Source organism: Syngnathus floridae, chromosome 7, assembly GCF_059516105.1.
Source record: "Syngnathus floridae isolate MCC-2025c chromosome 7, RoL_Sflo_1.0, whole genome shotgun sequence".
In the NCBI taxonomy this organism is placed as follows: domain Eukaryota; kingdom Metazoa; phylum Chordata; class Actinopteri; order Syngnathiformes; family Syngnathidae; genus Syngnathus; species Syngnathus floridae.
In genome coordinates, this window is record NC_142419.1 from 2,612,065 (window position 1) to 2,634,667 (window position 22,603).

General features: G+C 45.9%; 1 long non-coding RNA gene across 4 annotated transcripts in view; it reads left to right on the forward strand.

Annotated features, from left to right (window-relative positions):
* Positions 1–22,389, forward strand: part of LOC148394806 (uncharacterized) — a 42,544-nt gene extending 20,155 nt beyond the window's left edge. Inside the window, exons 3-5 of one of the 4 annotated variants that reach the window (XR_015859307.1) lie at positions 19,843–20,214; positions 21,718–21,889; positions 21,980–22,389. This is a non-coding gene — a long non-coding RNA (uncharacterized LOC148394806). Of the gene's footprint in view, positions 1–19,842; positions 21,890–21,955 lie in introns of all 4 variants that reach the window. The other 3 variants (XR_015859306.1, XR_015859308.1, XR_015859305.1) reach the window with 3 other exon arrangements.
* The last annotated feature ends 214 nt before the right edge of the window (positions 22,390–22,603 follow it).

Sequence of the window (22,603 nt, forward strand, 5' to 3'; positions counted from 1 at the left end):
CTATGTGTACTTGAAACTTACTATGCATTGAAGTGACTCACAGACACTGTCAACAAAGAAGTCTTTCCAATGTTGTCTCATCTCAAGTCTTTTGGATCAACGGATCTGCGCAGTTGGATAGTTCCATCAACATTCTATCATGGTCAGCCTGGGTGTCATAGCTGAAGATCCTTAAGAAAAGACCCTAAACTTGTATGCTCTTGCATATTGGTCATGATCGTATAGCGTTGTGGCCGCAGCATCCTCGGAACGAATCTGGGTCATGGCGTAATTAAATGACCTTACTGAATTTGTCCGTTGTTCACTGTTGCCAAACAGCCTTCTGTTGAACACAAGCTTCCAGAAATTACGTTCACCTACGTTTTAACATCAACTTCATTTCATAGAGTTCTTCCTAATTCATCTTTGCGAAACTCCCTCAGCCGTTCCCATCTTTTTTTAGGCCTGGCTGCCATGAGGCAGCGGTAGGTAGACACACAATTATGACCCTGAAAGGATACACGCAAACCGGCTATATTATTAATCAGAATTCATTAATCACCGAAATGCAGTCCTCAGGTCCATGTCATATTCGCTACCAATCAGAATGTAACGGAGTCAGATAATTTATTACGGGGCTTGTTGGTCTAGGGGAATGATTCTGGCTTAGGGTGCAAGAGGTCCCGGGTTCAACTCCCCGATGAGCCCTACTTTGAAACACAGCTGTCTCCCATTCTCTGCCATTTTCGACAGGCCAATGTCACATGCGCATCATTTACAGGCTGCATTCGTGTGTCACGTGTTGCGAATTTGGACACAGCTAAGAACTACCATATGAAATGTAACAGAGTCAGCATGGTTCCATCAAAAGTGAGTGAAAGAAACCAGTTTTCACCCAGTCTCAAATCAGGTACCACAACATAGTTGCAACGTAAAATCATTTAATATGTCAGGGACTTTGCAAAGGAACCAACAAGAAACATTAGAAGAAGCTGATTCCACCCAGTCTCGAACTGTGGACCTTTCGTGTATTAGGCGAACTTGATAACCTCTACACTCTGGAAACATCTGCTTCCGCGGTGCACCTTACTTGGTGGCCCAAAGGTGAGTGCTACTGGGCACCGAACCACCACAATTTTAGATCTTTACGACTACTCCCTCATTCATTCACATGTTCGGTGAAACCTCGCCAAATCCCCACCCAAACATGCAAAGCATACAATTCGACATGAAAGCAAATCCATTTGTATCATAAAAGGAGTTTTGACTTGTGATCTGGCGCTCCATATGAGGAGTTTGCATGTTCTCCCCTGCGTGGGTTTTCCCCAGGTTTTCCTCCCACATCACAAAAACATGCTTGGTCAGCCGATTTGGTAATCCAAATTGCCCATAGGTGTGAGTGGAAGTGCGAATGGTTGTTTGTCTCTGTGTGCCCTGCGATTTGCTGCCAACCAGTTACAACGTGTCCCCCGCCTACTGCCCGATGACTGCTGGGATAGGCTCCACAACCCCCCACGGTACAGATAATGGATGGAATGGATGGAATTTAATGGGGATCAGTTTAGGGCCTTAAGAGGGAGCAACAGCAATGTGTACATACACAGTAGTTTATACAAACAATTATGTTAGAGTTGTGCTCACTAACTTATTTTGCAAAAACCACACGGGAGACAAGCAAGTCCTTTTAGACACCTGCAGGTGGAGAGTCCATTCATTGCTGTGCATACAGCGATGATGGAATGAAGTCTGACTCTCCCTCCTGCAGGAGCATATTTATTATGAAAAACAGAGTGGGGGTAAGAGTGGACTGGATAGAGAAAGCCCTTGTCCTCTAGTCAAAACATATCAGGGGGTGTTTTACGACGTTGTGTAGGATGGGACAAGCTAGGTTATTTATTACCGGTTACATTCATAATACATAAGCATAAAACTAATCTAACCAGGTTATTTATTACAGGTTGCATTCCAACATAATCATACGATAAGGATAATCTGGAAAACCCTGACAATATATACTTCATCATATCAATCAATGTGTAAATTGGGTTAGGGTTAGTTTATATAATTTGTCCAAACATAGTTGCTCAATCAGAGCACAGACACAGCACACAGAGCTTTGTGACTTCCACTTACACATAGGCAGTGAGCACAGACACGGCACACACAGCTCAGTTAAGTTCCATGACACATAGTCACAAAAGATTCAGCAAATAACAGGACATTCAGGTGATAACAGAACAGACCTTATCCTTCCCTCCCATTCCCTTCCTCGTTCCTGCTTTTGGTCAGTATAAAGCCTTCTGATCTGGAGTGTGACGTTGTTGTTTCATCTGCTGAAGTGCCTTGTGCACTGACCGCCACTAAACAACCTAAAATCTATTTCAAAAACTGTTACTCCACATTTTTGGTTTCCTTGCTCAACGACGCACATATTGAACAAAACGCAACAGGCCGTTTTAGCCAAACTATTCACGGCCTCGGCTCTGCAAACTGAGGTTCAATAGGGTTGATCTCAAATGACGTCACGTTTGCTCATAAATATTCAGCGGATGTGAACATTCGGACAAATATTGGAATGGCCACTGCAGCTGTACACATCATTTTGGAGGAGGACGATGTACCAGGAGCAAAATTGCAACACGGTTTTGTTGCCAAACATAGTGTGGAACAACTCAAACGTTGGCTGACATGCAGAGGCCTCAAAGTCAGCAGGAAGAAAGCCGTTTTGGTCGAAAGGTAAGCTTTATTTTGCGATAGCGCTCGCGCTCACTCCGGGAGGGTGGTGCTAGGTAACTTCGTGTTGCTAACTTTCCTGAGAATTAATCGACAAACATCGTGTGGAACAACTTAGACGTTCGCTGACATGCAGAGACCTTAAATTCAGCTGAAAGAAAGCCGTTTTAGTCGATGGGTAAAATTTATTCGGTGATAGCTCTCACTCATGTGAGGTCTTGCAAGCAAACCAAGCTAACCTCATGTTGCCAACTTTCATGAAAATTGAACATTTGGAAGTCACAACTTGTTTTGTTATTATGCTATCAATAATATTATACAGTGGAGCCTCGGTTTTCGAACGTCCCAGTTCTCGAACAAATCGGTATTCAAACAAAAAAATTCAAGATTTTTTGCTTCGGATGTCGGACGAAATTTCGGTTGTCGAACTTCGTGAGATGAGTCGAGAGGACCCACATGACAACTGAATCTGTTTGTTATTACATTCTCGTTACTCTGAGGATTGCATCAACTCTAATAATGCCTCCAAAGGAAGCAAGTGGGAGCAGTAAAGCTGATCATGGTGAAAAGAGGAAAGTAGTGCGCAAAACGGTTGAATTTTAAAAGTAATTAATTTCAAAATATAAGTCTGGTGTGCGTGTGTCAAAGTTGGCGTGGGAGTTTTGCATGGCAAAATCGACAATAAGCTCGATCCTGAAAAACAAAGTCATTATAATTTCAATGCAGATTTGGAGAATAATGTCAACATTGTATAGCTGCATTGGGAATTGTTTGTTTGTGTGTGTGTGTGTGTGTGCGTGTGCGTGTGAGTGCGCGTTCGTGTGTGTGTGTGTGTGTGTGTGTGTGTGTAGGTGTTTGTGTTTGTGTCTCGTTTGCACCCTTGTGTATTGGAAGGTTGCACAGTTTTGTGTGCTGTATCTGTGCCCTCGACTGAGTAGTCATGTTTATACACAACAATGAGAAACAATGAGAGGATTTACACATATATGACCATGAAAAAGTATGAGTTTATCTAAGCTAACAGAATTAACACATTGCTGTTTCTCCATCTTCACAACTCTCACCAGTGTGGAGTTTGCATGTTCTCCCCGTGCCCGCGTGGGTTTTCTCCGGGCACTCCGGTTTCCTTCCACATCCCAGAAACATGCTTGGTAGGCCAATTGAGCACTTCAAATTGCCCCTAGGTGTGAGTGCGAGTGCAGAAGGTTGTTCGCAGCTGTCATGTAACATGGGGAAGGGAGAAGAGATGGTGCAAATGGTGAATATGGAATTCCATATTGGAAGCTGAAAATCCAAATTTTAGTAGCCGATGGTACAAAATTGGAATTAAGGATTACTGAGTAAATTGGCAGAGCTGAAATTCCAAATTTGTCCAAGAGATGGCGCCAAACCGAAACATGAGACCAAAAAGGGCCAAAATAAACTAAACGAGTAAAAATAGGAATAAAACAGGAACACGGTGTCGGATTGTGGGTCACGCATGGAAGCACAAATGTGATTTTTACTTTTTGATTTCTTTGCTTGGCTAAAATGTATTCTGTAACAGCTTAAGCCAGTGTTTCCCAACCTTTTTTCATTCACGGCACACCTTTTCATTTGAAAAAAATCCCGTGGCACACCGCCAACAAAAATCTGTTAAATTCTTATATTAAAATTAGTTATATTACAATGAAAGACGTAAAGTCCTATTCCTATATATGTATGGAGAGTCGAATAATTTAATAGAAATAAATACTAAATATTCTTTAAATTGTATTCCTTTTTTTAAATAAAAGTGACACTATTTTAAAAAGGTTTTAGACGGTGTAAGAAATAAACTATTTAAAGTGATTGTGATTAAAATAGAAGAATCAACGTGATTTTGTTTACTGTTTTAGACTAGGTCAATAAATATTGCAACAATAAGAACAAAGTCACTTTTAAAGACGCTCTGCTGTTCTGACAGCAGCTGAGTGGCTATCACAATCGAGGTGTCTCGACTTGACTGTTTATTTTATGTATGTGAAAAATAACCAATCCAGGTTCTCCGGTTGAACCTCATGCTCTGATTTCCATTGGACCACAAACGCACCACAACCGTCATAGTGTCTGTCACTGTTAGCAAAAGCACACAGCAACACACACATAAACTGAATATGTGCCGATGCAATACAATCAGACCGACACAATATGAAATCTCAAGATTCTCCGATTCTCCACGCATGCACGATTAGCAAGTGGCTGACCAGGCCTTGCGCGAACTGACCAGTGGTTTGGCGATCCTGTTTACAATGCGCTCCGTAATTAATATTGGACAATCCCACGGCACAGCTGAACGTCTCTCACGGCACACCAGTGTTGCGCGGCACAGTGGTTGGGAAACACTGGCTTAAGCAATATGATCAGTCAATTTGATCAAGGGACCCGCTACTGTGAGAATAGCGGCGTGTTATAAATTGTTTGGAGAAGCACAAATGTGATTTTTACTTTTTGATTCCTTTGCTTGGCTAAAATGTATTCTGTAACAGCTTAAGCAATATTATCAGTCAATTTGATCAAGGTGCCCGCCACTACGAGAATAGTGGCGTGTTATAAATTGTTTAAAGAAATAGATCAAAGGTTTGGATTTTCAATTTCAGAGTTGATTGAAGTGTAACTTTAAAGAGTTATTCTCATGAAACAGGAAGTGAAGAAAAGAGGAAGTGGAAGGTTTTACCAGGGGCTAGCTGTACATTGGGTGGAAAGTAATGCGTGGTCGTAATAAGGGCGGAAGCAGCTGCTGTAGAGCAACAGGTGTACGAGCGTGGGAAACTGGGCAATCTTACCCTATGGGAAGGGTATAGGTACCAGAAGAAAGAAAGCGGGGGGGGGGGGGGGCGGCAGAGAAGTCTATAAATAGAGCTGCAGGGGCAGCTACGGGGTTTTTTCCCCCAAAGAGCGCTCATACGTGAAGAAGCCTGAAGGAGTTTCAAGATTTTTCCAAAGTCCTGGGATCTTTGTGTGAGATGCAGGATCGTTTGCTTGGATTAACTTGGATTTACTCAAAAGAATTGTACGAGACAACTTTGCATGAGGAACTAGGTGAGTGGAACGACTTTTCTGTATTTACGCGAGGGGGGGAACAGCCATCGGGTCGTCGGTCCTCTCGAGGCCAACCTGTTTCTCTAATTTGGATTTTAGAAGTAAGATCGAACTGATCACTCGACTTTGCTTCCACCAAAAATAGCACCCAGCTGGTATCTACTTTTTCCCTCTTTCATGAACTGTGTTTTGCAATCGAATTGCTCTGGGATTGAATGATTTTATTAGCACGGGTATCAGTGAGTGAAGTTGTTCGGTTTTTGGAATAATTGAGATTTGTAATTCTATTTCATGTTTCTTCAATAAATGTGTCTTGTATATTCATCTACTTCGTTGTGCGCCAATCTGTACGGAATGTGCAATCGATTGTTTGGGGTTGATCTGACAATTTGATTGATGTACGGGTGGTTATTATGGTATAACATAGGACCATAATAAATAAAAGTAACATCGGACAATTTTAAAGAATTAAATAACCTTCGTAGTTATTTGAGGTACGAGTGAATTTCAATCCGTTTGAAAGTTTACTTCGTCTGAATAAATTAACGAAGGTGTTTAAATCGAATTATTGTATTGGTGTAGAATTGAAAGTAAATTAATTCTTTGAAGGGCACAGGCCCCTTTCCCTTTCTGACGGGCCGCGTCAAAAGTAACATCGGACAATTTTAGAGAATTAAATAACCTTCGTAGTTATTTGAGGTACGAGTGAATTTCAATCCGTCTGAAAGTTTACTTCCCCTGAATAAATTCACGAAGGTGTTTAAATCGAATTATTGTATTGGTGTAGAATTGAAAGTAATTTAATTCTTTGAAGGGCGCAGGCCCGTTTCCCTTTCTGACGGGCCGTGTAAAAAGTAACTCCGAACATTTTAGAGAATTAAATAGCCTTCGTAATTATTTAAGGGAAGAGTGAATTTCGTTAAATGTTAATCCGTTTGAAAATTTACTTCCTCTGAATAAAATAACAACGGTGGTTAAATCAGATTATTTGAGTTGGTGAAGGATAAAAGTACTTCGATTGTCCGTCGGGCGCAGGCCCGTTTCTAATTTTGTCGGGCCGCGTCAAAAGTTAAATAGGACACGATCGAAAAATAGACTTGCCTTCCAAATTAATTACAGGGCAAATCTAATTAGAGTAGGACATTTTGATTCGTTTTAAGAGAGTTATTAATCTTTTTAAAGCAATCGAGTGGGTTGAAGCACTCCGACAGTTAAGTGTTGGATATACGTATAAGAAGTTAGAATTAATAATGTAAAGTGCATTAACTTTCTTCTCAAATGCTATTATTGTCACACTTTTATAAATTCGATTCTCTTTCGAATAAAAAAAGTAGTCGGCTCGCTACTTGAGCGACCAAGTAGAACGGACCCATATCAACAGTTACTTCGGCAAAACTACTGCTAGGGTGCGGTATACAAACGAACCCCCTGAGGTCTTAACAAAGACATCTAAAAATATCAGTAACATAATAAAAGCTTCAAATAGCAAAACGGGGAGCCATCAATACGATGCGGTCACTTCGAAGTCTTGCCTCGAATTGAGTTACTCGGCTCGAGCTTCGGGTGACTTGAGAGGGATTGGCGTCGTAAAGAAATTAGATTGGTTCCGGTAGAGTTGATTTAAATCGGGTGGTTAGATTACGGACGAATCTCCAAACCCCGGCCAAGACAAACGCGTTACCGGGAAGCTGGGGGCACTTTAATAAAAGAGGTGCGTTTGACACAGCGCTCTCTCGGCGCGGCGCCCACTCGGCGCCGAGAGGGCGCGCGCTGGCTGAGAGGGCGCACGCAGTGCGTGCGCTTTGCGCGCTGCGCCAAGAGGGCGGACCGAGGGTGCGTCGCGCTGAGAGGGCGCTGCGTTGCGCCGAGAGGGCGCCGTGGATTGAGGATGCCGAGAGGGTGCACGCCGAGAGGGCGCTGCGCTGAGAGGGCACCCCACTGCGCCAAGAGGGCGCTCGCAGCAGCGCTCGCAGCAGCGCTCGCAGCAGCGCTCGCAGCAGCGCTCGCAGCAGCGCTCGCAGCAGCGCTCGCAGCAGCGCTCGCAGCAGCGCTCGCAGCAGCGCGCGCTCCCTCTCGGTGCAGTGCCCTCTCGGCGCAGCACCCTCTCCGTGCAGCGCTCTCTCCGCGCAGCGCCCTCTCAGCGCAACGCACCCTCGGCTCGCCATCACGGCGCAGTGCGGCGCCCTCTTGGCGTGCACCCTCTCGGAACCCTTACCCACTAAAAAAGATACACATTTGCTGTTTTGATGCCTTTTCCCATCTTATAGTTCCTTTAACTAGGTGTTTAAGAGCAACTTTCCAACACAGACGAAAGTTGATCTGTAGTGTATTTTTATTTATGTCTCATGCAATGTATATTTCATTTCTAAGCTTATAGGTGACTAGGTCACGCACACATGGGATTTTATGGGGTCTGGGCCAGGAAGGCAGACTTCCTGGCACCAGGATACAGGAATCAGCCATTTGGTTAGAATCAACAAGGCAGGCTCGGGGGTCAGAGGACATCCAGCAGCCCTCGTGTGCGTGCGCCCGAGTAAGGGGGGGCACGGGGTATAAGACCCAAGGCGGGAGAAGAAAGGGGGACTTATTTTTTTGGCTAGAGAGAGACACTTCAATTCTGACATCGGACCAACGTGAACAGTGTGAGTGACATGTCTGGTGTGAATGATGAATGAGAAAGAAGAAATGCCCCAAGAGAGGGAGCACGTGAAACAGGATAGGGTGTCTGGGACATCTCTGATCGACTGTCACGAAAGAATAATAATAGAAAAGTCCCATAAAACGTGGACTATATTTTGGCGACAGATCCGGATGAGGATGTAAATTTTAGTTGTGTGAATGGGGCGGAAGCACAGATACAATTGAACACTGCTTGCAACAAGAGACGTGCGCCACCTAGCCACTGGAGGCAAAAGTTCCGGGACGTGCTGGGATATTGAGATCGCACCCAATGGTCGTACGGGCCGAGTGCGATTGTTGAGACGTTCAGTGGCGGCATTTGTCTCTGTCAAGGTTGCACAAAAAAGGGAGGCTTGCTGCAGACCGCATTTGGCAAATAGGAGAAGTGCGCAGCCTTGGCATCCGTAGCTGTGTGAATGAATGTGGGAGAAATACCGGCCAGGTCTGGGACCAAGAGTGCCGAAGAGAATGAAGCGCGTAGACCACGTTATTTGGGCACTGATCAGATTAGGAGTGTGTGTGGGTTGCGGAGTTCCCCCGGCGGACAGCTGGTGCGTTGGCCTCTTAGAGATACTCTTTGGGCAACTTACCGGGGTGAACTGGTGCGCTGCGGTCGTGCCCAGGTTGACATGGTTCGATCCCGATTGTCGAGCCGCACTGTGATAGCATACACGCCTGTCAAAGTCTGATGAAATTTACGGCTTACAGCAGACCGCAATTGGCAGATAGGAGAAGTGTGCAGCCGGTAGAAATTGGAAAATGTGAAAAAGAGGCCTCAGGGGGTTTAATATTGGTATACCATGTAAGAAAAGTAGTAAAAGTAGTAAGTTAGAAATCTGCAGTATAAGGGGGAAAACAAAGCGCTTTTAGAGAAACAAAGACAAGGTGTGCACAGGGCATGTTTGTGAGTGCGCCTGCGCACGGGAAACAGCCGCTATAATAACCAAATCACATAAAAGCGGTTGGAAAGAATTTAAACAGGGGTCAGATTTGGATCCCTTTTTGTGCTGTTCCCAATGTGTTTGTGCTAATCTCTGTGAGATATGTATGTCAGTCTGGTGTCGTTCTGTTGTGTGTGCTCAGGGGATCCCCATGTATGTGAGCTTGTGCGTGTGTGTGTGCTTGTGCGTTTGCGTGTGGCGTGTGTGTGTGCGTTGGCGTGTGTGTGTGTGTGTGTTTGTGTGCGTGTGCGTGTGCGTGTGTGTGTGTGTGTGTGTGTGTGTGTGTGTGTGTGTGTGTGTGTGTGTGTGTGTGTGTAATAAGGTGGAAGTGGAGAATTTTTGAGCGGTGAGGGGAGAGAGTAGGGAGCCCACGCTCGCTCGAAGGTGCGTGTCTGTGGGACAAGGGTGCTGGGTGCGCGCGGGAGGGGGCCGGCGGAATGATAGCGTGGGTCTGGCCAGCCCGCGTAGTCAACATTGATGAGCCAGGCCCCCCTGCGTTCGTTCAGGCTGCCCGCCTTGGGGATACGCACTGAGGAGTGGAGAGAGGCGGGGCCGGGTCCCCCGGAATAGGTCGAAATCATGTGAAACTAACACAAATGGTGGATGACCAAATGCTGCTGGGCAAATAATGCATGAACCACATTGAATGGGTATTTTTGAAACAGCAAAAGTACTAATGGTTAACAGTTTGCCAATAAGTGGGAGAGGGGCATGCTTGCACTAACCGTTACAATACTGATATATGTGTATTTGTGTGTGTCTTAAGTAGAAAGTTAAGCCGCGACATCAATAATTTACGGCAGGAAGCCACAAAGGCGGCCTGGGACAGAGTCCTTTGTGGCATGAGATAGAGGAAGGAAGTGAAGAAAGGGGGGTCACTCGTAATTAATGAGGGACCCTGTCGGGAGCGGTCAGCACCCCGCTAGGCCATCTGGCAACTGATATGGAGATGAGGCATTACATTTGTAGAAGAGTTCCAATACTCAAATAGACATAGAGACAGACGCGTTAAAGAAATTAAACCAGTTAGTAATTGATTAAGACAAAATAAGTGAGAAGGAAGGAGTATTTGTTGATTGGGATTAAATTAGGGGTTACAGTAGGTCAATAGTTTGTGGTCAACAATGCATTACATAGAGAAAAAAGCGGAGGAGAGTTCAATGAGGAGATATTGCTGAGTTGGTCCTTTTTTAATGCCCTTTAATTTGTTTCCTGGTGTAGATAGGTTAGCAACACGAGAGATTTAGAGGTTCAAAAGAAAGACATTTAAAAGAAATTAACATTTTTGATTTGGACAATTGCGGGCTAACAGGAGCATGAGAAAAAACAGCTGAGAAGCGGGATCTAATGGATCGGGGAGATTGGAAATTCACAACACCATATTCTAAGTCACATTTTTGAGCAAGCATGACACAGGTAATTATGTTTGAGGGGTCGAGACGTAGATCAGGGCTAGATTTGGAACGCAGACACTTGATGAGTTAATTTTGAATACTGATACTGAAGACACAACCTACATCTCATTAAATTACATTACATCTTCACACAATAGTTGGAATCTGTATCCAAAATTGAAGGCTTGAAGTGGGAAAGACAGAAGGATGAGGGATCTAAGTGAGGTGTGGAACGAGGGGAGCTTGGAGTAAGTCACCTGGGGGGATGTGGTATGCACATGGAGCAAGGAGTGGTCTCAGCGGTTCCAACTCAAATAATTACAAGAAGGAAGGGATTAGAATTGAAAATAAGAAAACAACAGACGAAATGTCTCTCAAAAACAGGATGAGTTTGCAGGACTTACAATATAAAAACGAGATGGCTGTTACAAGAAGAAGTTGAAGTTTGATAAACAAACGTTATTAGTGAATTGATGGCAGCAGCTATATTTGGAGATACTCTTACAAGTTTGATGTCCCAGTCTGTCACTCTCAGTGCCAGGATCCCTGAAACTCAATCCCGAGACGCCGCCTGCTGCCGTAGACGACTACAAAACGGTGCCTGGCTTTGAGGCACCTTTGACCTTTGGTAAGAACAAAGAAAGACTGTTTTTGTGCTTGGAGGGGGCAAGCGACTCTCCGGAGGAAGGATGACATCCTCGTAGACGAGAAAAGACATTGAGAAGCGGAGTAACTCACAATGCTGAAAATGGACTCATTAAAAAAAAATGGACTCATTCGAGAGTGATAGATGGGTTGGCTCTGAAGCAACAACAAAAGAACACCAACTTGAGAGGGTGAGGTGCTGCAAAAGACACATGACACATGAAGTGTCCGACAACCAAATCGCACTCCTTGCTAAAGCGTTACCAAACTTGGTGGAGCTTGGGTCAAAATGGACGGGAGCTTCCTTGTGCACTGAGTTTGACATAACTGAGGAGATTTGATAAAAAATTGAATAATGTGAGAGCTACAGAGAAAAGCATCATAATCAGAGATTGAACAGATTTGGATAAAACAGATAAAACAGCAGGAAACAAGAGCGAGATCTGATATTTTACCTTGTCAGGCTTAAGAAGTAGAAGTCGGGTTATATAAATTTTAGAATAGGACCTTTGGACTAAAGTGAATTCAGTCAAGAGGAAGATAGGTCGCTCAATGTACCTACTCAATACGATAGAAGTTTGTTGCACCACAGTGGAGCTTGGGTGGTCAGGTAGTTGGACATATTCAAGACGGAACGGCCATAGGAATTTTTGACTTTCACACAATCATGCATAGGAGTCACACAAGGCGACAGTTAACAAGATACCTGCAATAGGGCTCAACTGCGACTGCACTGACATGGCAAAGTAGAAGCAAGAGAGCTGAGTAAGGGATTATATGCTAAACAGTCCGCTATAGAGTTACCAATAGGAGATTCTATCAAAAGAAGTACTAAGAGGTTGATGTGAAGATAACAGGTGGATGTAGATTTTCGGAGGTTTGATAAGGGCAAACCTTATCCTAAAGATAGGATTAGAGCAAACCTGGGCAAATTACGGCCCGCGGGCCACATCCGGCCCTTTATGCGTCCCTGTCCGGGCCGCATGAGGCCAATCGTAATTAAAAAAAAAGAAAAATAGTGTCGTGGGTACAATACAACTGTCGCACTTCCGTGTAGCGTACGTGTATGTGAGCTGTGCGTGAAGGTGAACAGTGCGAAGTAATGCTGCCCGAGAAACGTGTGCTGACCCTCAGAAAAGAAAAGTTGACAAGGAGCGCCGTGTTTTCAACAAGACATGGACTGCCAAGTATTTCTGTACAGAAATGAAAGGTAAAGCCATGTGCCTGATTTTTGGTACACAGGTCGCTGTGTTTAAAGAATATAATTTGAGTCGCCACTACACGACCAAGCATGAGAAAAAATACTGATAAACAGCGCGCATCAGAGGCTGATGCATTGCTAGCAAAACTGCAAGCCCAACAAGGACTTTTTATCAAACTTCACACCCAGAGATGGAGCGGCGTTGTCATTTGAGGAAAAGTTAAAGAAGTTAAGAATAAATTGTACTGCTTAATAATTGTTTTTTTATTTGACCTTTACACCACAATTTCACATAGCTTAATATAAATATAAACAGAATAATTGTATTCTTCTAATTACCAGTACCAACTACTTAAAATAAATAATTTAGTGCATTTTACAATGGAAGAAAATTGAGCAGGTTTAAGTTATCGTAGGTGTGGCCGTCTGACACAACTCAGGTCTTTCATTGGCCCCTTGTAAAAATTAATTGCCCACCCCTGGATTAGAGCGAGTGGGAATGGGGATATTTTGGCATTTTAACAGGGATTGACAGCAAGGGAGATTGAGGATACAAGATCTGGACAGCAATTACGTAAATTACATTAAAAACTGCTCATTCGAGGGAGAGGGCTTGGCGTTTCCTGTGTGGAGCTGCAGCTTTGCAGAGGGGGGCAGACCGCGCGAGTGAGTGGATGAAAGGAATGGTAATAGGCGATGATGTAAGGGAGCAGGGAGAGGTGCTGGATTGTGTGACAGGCAGGATTTTTAGGGAAAAAAAGGGGGGGAGTGAGACTCGCCAAGAGGGGCAATAAAGAGAAGCAGACTGAGAAACACATTTGAGCTAGACAACAGGAAACAGGGGGGAGCCAAAGGATGAAGTAAGAGGTCAGAGGGAGTGGTTTGACTACTCTTTCTTACATTTTAATTAGGATAAGTAATAGGGATCGAGTTTGTAGGAGCAATCTGAGGTTATGGAGGCTCCCCCAAAACGCGGGCCCCACAGTTAGCCTCTCAGATAGACATATATGACAATTTGCGATGAATCTGATTGGCGAGTTTATGGTAAATTTAATTGGAGATTTTACAATAGGTCTGGTTGACGAGTATGTCCAAATGAGAAGAGTTACGTTTAGGAGTCAATGTTTGCCTGCTCACTGACATACTAACTTTGCTTAGTGTGGGATGAGTGCTGAGTGATAGTGATGAATGAGTGTGTCTGTGAGTGTGTGGATGGGTGCATGCACGTGTGATCGTCTATAACTGTGTGTGCGCAGTATGATTGGCCAGAGAGATCTGAAGTTGGGATGATGTGATCACAATTGAGGATAAAATTCCTCTCACCTGAAGGGGTGGTACAGATTGGAGGGAGTGGAAATTGTAAGTGATGAGTTCTGACCGGAACCATGGTTCAATGATCAATCAGGGGCACCATCGACAACAAAATGGCTCAATGGAGAAGGCCCATTTCAGTGATATGGTCAGAGAAGACAGAACTAGCATAGAACATCAAGACTTTGGATGATTTGACGTGTGATGACTTTGGGCTCACCCAACGGGGTGACGGACTAGGTGGACAGTGACCAAATGTTTGACGCTTGAGCTTGCTTGCGACAACAACACGCTCTGCTTTGTTTTTCTGCGTGACTTGATTTTTTGCAGCATCAAAAGGAGCTGGCGCCAAGGAGCGAATTGCGCGTTGTTTGGGTAACTTGTTTTCGTTTTTGCAGGTTGTCGATTGCGTTCGTGGAAAGTTTGTGTTGATTTTACGAGAATATGTTAACCCTTACCCTTTTGTTTTTTTGATGAATTTGTTGATGACATGGTTTTCAGGACATGATCCGCAGGCGGCAGGATTCATTTTATGACTGTTTTTATTTTGATACTATGTCTGTGTAGTTTTTGTGTGTACAAATGTCCGCTGTCAGCAGGGCTATATGCTCACGGACAGGAGTGCGATGATTTTTGTTTGTGTTGCCGAGTGTGTAGTGGACAGTCAATTTTCAGGGACTTGGGGTGACTGTCCCGGGGCCCAGATGGGAGTTAGAGGTTCCGCGGGCCTGGCTACGATGAGTGTGGTGATGAGGGGGGGCAATTTGCAGGTTCCTTTTGATACGTAATGACACATTGGGTGAATGTGTCAAAGGGGGGAGTGGTAAAATAGAAATGGGTGAGTAGATTTCAATTTTTGATTGTGAGATTCAAAGTTTAAGAAGGGGGACCGGAGGGTGTGTTCCAATTACAGGGGAATCACACTCCTCAGCCTCCCTGGTAAGGTCTATTCAGGGGTGCTGGAGAGGAGGGTCCGTCGGGAGGTCGAACCTCGGATTCAGGAGGAGCAGTGTGGCTTTCGTCCTGGCCGTGGAACAGTGGACCAGCTCTACACCCTCGGCAGGATCCTCGAGGGTGCATGGGAGTTCGCCCAACCAGTCCACATGTGTTTTGTGGACTTGGAGAAGGCGTTCGACCGTGTCCCTCGGGAGGTTCTGTGGAGGGTGCTTCGGGAGTACGGGGTGCCGAGCCAACTGATAAGGGCGGTTCGGTCCCTGTATCACCAATGCCAGAGTCTGGTTTCCGGCAGTAAGACGGATTTGTTCCCAGTGAGGGTTGGACTCCGCCAAGGCTGCCCTTTGTCACCGATTCTGTTCATAATTTTTATGGACAGAATTTCTAGGCGCAGCCGAGGCGTTGAGGGGGTCCGGTTTGGGGACCTCAGCATCGCGTCTCTGCTTTTTGCAGATGATGTGGTGCTGTTGGCTTCTTCAGGCCGTGATCTCCAGCTCTCGCTGGAACGATTCGCAGCCGAGTGTGAAGCGGTCGGGATGAGGGTCAGCACCTCCAAATCCGAGTCCATGGTCCTCGATCGGAAAAGGGTGGAATGCCCTCTCCGGATCGGGGATGAGATCCTGCCCCAAGTGGAGGAGTTCAAGTATCTTGGAGTCTTGTTCACGAGTGAGGGGAGGATGGAGCGTGAGATCGACAGGCGGATCGGTGCAGCGTCGGCAGTAATGCGGACCCTGTACCGGTCCGTTGTGGTGAAGAGAGAGCTGAGCCAAAAGGCAAAGCTCTCAATTTACCGGTCGATTTACGCTCCTACCCTCACCTATGGTCACGAGCTATGGGTCGTGACCGAAAGAACGAGATCTCGGATACAAGCGGCCGAAATGAGTTTTCTCCGCAGGATGTCCGGGCTCTCCCTTAGAGATAGGGTGAGAAGCTCGGTCATCCGGGAGAGACTCGGAGTAGAGTCGCTACTCCTCCACGTTGAGAGGAGCCAGATGAGGTGGCTCGGGCATCTTATCAGGATGCCTCCTGGACGCCTCCCTGGGGAGGTGTTCCGGGCATGTCCCACCGGTAGGAGACCCCGGGGACGACCCAGGACGCGCTGGAGAGACTATGTTTCTCAGCTGGCCTGGGAACGCCTTGGGATCCCCCGGGATGAGCTGGATGAAGTGGCTGGGGAGAGGGAAGTCTGGGAGTCCCTCCTAAAGCTGCTGCCCCCGCGACCCGACCCCGGATAAGCGGAAGAAGATGGATGGATGGATGGATGGATGGATGGATGGAGATTCAAAGTTTTTTTTCCAAATTCACTTGTTTTTTTTAAGCTTTAACAGGACATGCCAGAATTCGACAAGCAGTGACGGAAGCATCTTGAAAGAAAGGGAGTTAATGGGAGACAACAACCTGGAATGGATGCAAAGCGTGGTAACACTCTAGTGACAATAAGGTTTAAGGTTTTTCAATGACAAAGCACGAAGGACAAATCATACAGCGATTAGGGAATGGACAGTGGCACAATACACAATGGAAGTTTGGAAGGTCATTGAATGTCGGAGGAAAACGGGGCCAGAAACAAGGAATAGGGGAAATTTCTGAATGTGTGACTGCATTAAAGCTGCTATTACAGGGCAAATGTTTATTTATACAGTTTCGAATGATTAGTTTGCGAATATTGAAAGGACTTGAGTAGTTGTACCATTTTGGAAAGATTACATGAGCGTTGTTTCAGAATGATGACTGATTTGAACTGTGAGGTGGGTCGAAGATAAGACATGGATACATAGATGTACAGATCAAGGGAACAACAGTCTTGTGAGTGGTACCTGTTTGAGAATGCTACGCATCTTTAAACTGAAGAAGGAATTTGGGGGTGGAAAATAGTATTTGGACGGGGAAAGAGCAATTGAAGATTGACCGGACTTCAGAGAGACGTCGTCAATTGGTTAAGCGAGTTGGGGGAATTCAATCTTGGTCATGTGTGGTTCCTGAGAAGCATCAGATTGCTGTCAAGGAGAAATTCGATATTAACTTAGGTCAGGTTTTCCTAGTTAAAGTAACCTTAAGAGCGTGATTTAGAATGAGACAAATAGGTCCAAATTGTAGATGGAAACCATAAAATGTTTGGGGAAGATTTTTGGATGTTTACCGATGTCATTTCTGGTCGAAACGTCGTTGAGACACTTAGAGTGTCACGTAGAGGGGAATATGTAGTGTATTTTTATTTAGGTCTCATGCAATGTATATTTCAAACTTAGAGGTGACCAGGTCACGCGCGCATGGGATTTTATGGGGCCTCGGCCAGGAAGGCAGACTTCCTGGCACCAGCATACAGGACTCGGCCATTGGGTTAGAGTCAACAAGGCAGGCTGGGGGGTCAGAGAACATCCAGCAGCCCTCGTGTGCGTGCGTCCGAGTAAGGGGGGGCACGGGGTATAAGACCCAAGGCGGGAGAAGAAAGGGGGACTTCTTTTTTTGGCTAGAGAGAGACACTTCGATTCTGACATCGGTTGAATAAAATCTTTCCCATATCAGCCGTGTGTCACTGAAGTTTTCCTTCCCTGAGCCAGCCACCTAGCCACCGTTTGATCTTGGAGACCAGTAGAACATCGAAGAGAATTCACCACAGATCCATGATCCTGAGCGATGCAGCACAGTGCTTACTGTTTTCCCCAGGTTCCTTGTTTGGCAATGAGGTTCGAAGCAAAACACAGGTTTTTCAAGAACACAATAAAACATTTCAAAATCATAACAAAGACACTAGCTAGAAAATATCAGATAGCTGTGGCATACCACTGGGAATCAATGCCATTTAAAATTATTAACTGTGGTCCAGTAAACAGTAAAAACTGTTCAGCTAAATGCTTTGGCAACTGGTGAAATAATTGCCAAAGAACAGCAGGTTGACTTGGACTGTGAAGTTGATGTGACATCTTGGATCACTTGTTTTGGGACAGAGTATCGCCCAGGCCTTTGGGTTTGTTCAAACATAGAGGAGGCTTTACCAGTATTCAGTCAGATAAAAGACATTGTTGCATTCAACGGAGACTATTTTCTTGTAGTAGACAATTTTGTGACGCTTAGTTTTGCAGAGCATTTTCATTCTTTCCATGTCAGACAGTGAAATCCTGAAAACGTATCCATGCTGAAAGTTGATAAGTTGCTCTGGTTTAAGCCATTTGATCTGCAGGCTACATATGGTTTTGACTGAGATGATCAATGTGTGGTGCCTGTGAATGTTTTTGTATAGGAAATGTGTCACTGAAGTGGTAACATGCTTTTGTTTTTTCAACTTGGAAATTATTTTTATAGAAATTGTCCAGTTTTTTTTCCACCAATCCTCTATAACATAAAGGGCAACTTATAGGGGGGGGGGTTCTCGGCGCGGCGCACCCTCGGCTCGCCCCCTCGGCGCAGCGCGCGCACCCTCTTGGCGCGCGCTCCCTCTTGGCGAGGCGCCCTCTCGGCGAGGCGCCCTCTCGACGAGGCGCCCTCTCGACGAGACGCCCTCTCGGCAAGGCGCCCTCTCGGTGTGGCGTTCTCCGCGGCGACCTCTCGCTGCGGCGCAGCATGCCGAGAGGTCACGCGCGCTGCCCTGAGAAGGCGTGACACTAAAAGTTGACGGAACACATTCTATTTTGAAGGGCTGCTGTGTTTTAACAAGGAAGGACTGATGTGCATATGGATGAAGATGACTTGTGATTGTGCTTGTGAACAGTAAAGAGGAGTGCTTGTGCAATCAAGGAGGATGGTTATTTGTTTTTATTCAAAAACAATATTCTCTGCCAAATTACAGTAGACTGACATGTGCCCCTTGATGGCTGTATATGGTTCCCTGACCAGGAATCGAACCCAGGCCGCGGGTGGTGAAATCTCCTCATCCTAATCACTGGACCATCAGGGACACCTTGGAATTGAATGCAAAACATACTTTAATGAAATAGGGCACCATACAAAACACCTTATTTGGGGAAATGAGATCAAAATGTTCCCACACTGGGGAACGTTTCCTTTTTCTCGCAGGCTCCATGAAAACGGTTCGTTTGCAAAGAATCTGGTACTGTCGCACAGGAACTCGAATTGCGCGGGCTAGACAGGGGACACGTTGCCGCTTTTATATGTCAGCCAATCACGGCACCCGTCAAGCAGACAAAGCCTCGTCTGTGTGTCAGCCAATCACGGCACCCATCGAGAAGACGAAGCCTCGTCTGTCATCGATGACGTCACCACTCCATAATAATACATGCCTCGATACGCGCTCCACTAAACACTTTTTGGATTACTGGATACACGCTCCGAAGCATCGGCACCCCACGACCCAAGACTCGATAAAACGTTTCAGTCCATTGTGAATAGAGAATCCAATTAATCTACCTTTGTCCAACTTGATTTGAGAACATTAACGAGGGATACTGTTTTTGGGGGGTAGACGGGAGCTCTATAAGTGTGTCGGAGGACAATACTCAAACCCCAAACAGTTAAGCCCGAATTAATTATACTAAAATGGGTACCACAAACGACCGCCAGAGGCGGAGCTAAGGCTGGAAATGACACCATGAGTGTGGGGGATATCCAGCGCTGTCAGCCATAGATGTCTATTAGACGTCTGGTCTATGTATAGACTTAATTTAGACGTCTAAAATTGATCATGGTATGGACCTAAAATAGACGTCTCACTTAAAAACATCAAATATGATCATATTTCGAAATGTTAAAGTCTCAACCAGCTGTAAGTTGTATAAATAATGTACAGAAGTTGTTTAGATTTGGGTTTAACAAGCATATTGATCCGTACATGTGATGATGATGATGATGATGATGATGATGATGATGATAGAACTTCATTCATCCCACAGCAGGGAAATTTACTTGTCACAGCAGCGTACAAGAGTGCAAAAATAGAAGTGCCAAATTAAAAAGGATAATAAAGCCTGTTGGTGTCCTGTCCATGCAGCCAGGCGCTGGTCCACACCCGCCTTCTCCATCGTCGCCCTGAGACGGCTGGATGGTGTTTAAAGCGCTGGAGAAAATGAAGAACATGATCATCCCAGTGCTCCCGATGTCCTCCAGGTGAAGCAGTGATCTGTGCAGTAAATAAATCACTGCATTGTCCACCCCAACAACAGGCCCGTAAGCAAACTGCAGGGTCCGGCTGCGCTCCCACCAGTGAACGCAGGATGATCCTCTCCATAGTCTTCATCAGGTGGGAAGTCAAGGCAATAGGCCTGAAGTGGTTAGGCTCCTTGGGGCTCGGCACCTTCGGTACGGGGACCACGCAGGAGGTCTTCCACAGGGCTGGAACTTTGTCCAGGCTCAGGCTGAACAGGTACATGACCACGCCACTCAGCTGGTCCGCACTGGCCCTGAGCAGCCTCGGATAGATGCCGTCTGGGCCCGGGGCCTTCCCTGCCTTGATCTTTCTGAGGTGACTCCTCACCTGAGTAACTGTAAAGGAGAGGTTTTTTTTTGAAGACTGAGGTGGTGGAGTGAAGACTGAAGAGTGTCTTCGGGGGGTGAGAGGGGGTTGGGGAGCTGGTTTCCGATCAGCCCCTTTATTTATGGATTGCAGACCCCTCCAGATGTTCCTGGCGTTGTTAAGCTCCATTTGCTTCTCTAGCCTCCTCCCGTAGTTCTATTTCCCCTTCCTGATCTTCAACCGGAGTTCCTTCTGGACTCTACACAGCTCCACCACGTCCCCCGAACCAATGGTTCTCTTCTTGTCAGGTTCAGGGGTGGAGCATGGAGCAGGACGACCAAGTGCAGCTTGGACCAGGGTTTATTGAGGGAAAAGGGAAGTGGAACGAGGCATTGAGGGAAACAGACGAGAACTGGCAAACTAATAACATGACAGACTGACCGACAGGGATGGCAAACAGAAACAGACTCGAAACAGACAGGAACCACAAGGACAGCAAACGTGACGACATTGACGATCCGACAGGGAGTGAGGGGCAGACAGGACTTATATACACGACAGGTAACGAGAGGCAGGTGGGAATAATCACACTGATCATGGGCACACAGGAGGGGAGGGGCGAGCACACAGACACACGAACAAAAATATGACACGATCGGTGACGAGTCGTGACACTTCTTCTCATTAAGCAGAGCCTTTATCTCAGAGGACACCCAGGGTTTGTTGTTGGGAAAACACCGGACCAACTTGGAAGGCACAGTGGTCTCCATACAGAAATTAATGTAGTCCGTAATGCAGGAGGTCACGCTGTCAATGTCACTGCCATGCGGGCTACAGAGAGCTTCCCAGTCTGTATTCTCAAAGCAGTCTCTGAGCCTGGCAGTAGATTCCTCACACCACAACATCACAGCCCTCCTCTCAGGTGGACGCTGTTTCACCACCGAGGTGTAGTCTGAGACCAGATGGATGAGGTTATGATCCGAGCGGCCAAGTGGGGGGAGGGGGGATGAGGTGTATGCATCCTTGACATCAGCATACAACAGGTCGAAAGTTCTATTGTTTCTGATGTGGCAATTGACATATTGCGTAAAGGTGGGGAGGGAAGAGGCCAGGGAAGCATGATTGAAGTCCCCGCAGATAAGGATGAGGGATTGAGGATGCCGAGTTTGAAGTTTAGAACGATAGTGTGGATCCGGTTCGTAGCGGTAGCAGCGACAGCCGAGGGAGGGATGTACACAGTTATAGCAATAACGGGGAGGTAGTATGGTCACATGCTAACCACCAACAGCTCCAAGTCACTGGAGCAGAGCTGCTCCTTAAGACTGACATGTCCGGGATGGCACCATCTATCGTTCACAAACACAGCGAGTCCCCCTCCTCTCCCCTTACCGCTCTTCATTGCTCTCCTGTCAGCCCGCACCACTTGAAATCCGTCCAGGGAGACGTGTGAGTCGGGCGAGAGACCGTTCAGCCACGTCTCCATGAAGCACATTAGACTGCATTCGCGATATTCCCTCTGCATCCGGGCTAGCGCTGTTAGCTCTTCCATCTTGCTTTGAAGAAGTCTCACGTTCCCCATTGATAGGTAAATTGTATATATATGTTATCATGCGTTCCCTAATGAGTACTTATTAATAAAATGATTGCACAGTATGCTTGCTGTTTCGTTTTGCAGATGTCCACCAGTCATACGTTGCTGTCTGGAGCTTCCTGACCTTCTACGCCTCGGGGACTCCAAGAAAGCTGTTGATAGCTCAAACTGTTTTGTTTATGTCTGTGACTTCGTATTTCACATAGCATTTTGTCTTTTCACTCCTTTCTCATGGTGTTTTGTCTGTGACTTCTTATTTCACATAGACTCCTGTCCTTGCACCCTTTTTAGTTCTCATCTGTAACTTCTGTTTTCACATAGAATCTCTTTCCTTTTTTTATGAGACAAAGCCCAAGCTTTCCCCCCACCTCAGGGGCTAGTCTCATACTGTGGGTAGGGCATTCCTAAATAAAAAGAGCGGGGGGTGCAAAAGACCTTTAGTGTATTTTGGATTGCTGTAAGTCTGGATGCACTCCTCGCGAGAAAAGACTCAATATTCTGCCTCACTGGTTTTTGTCTGCTGATCCTTTTGCTGAGTTTGAACCTGACACCCATGATAACCGACGGCAAGCTTAAACCGTCTCTTCCGCTGCCTGCGCTTTACTCCGGCTCGGCATCCTCTTCTCCGTGGCCGTATCTCCTTGGAGATCTTCGGCCGCACCGCGCAGGGAAGGGGTGTGTAGCGCCAGGCTAACAGCTGATCGCAGA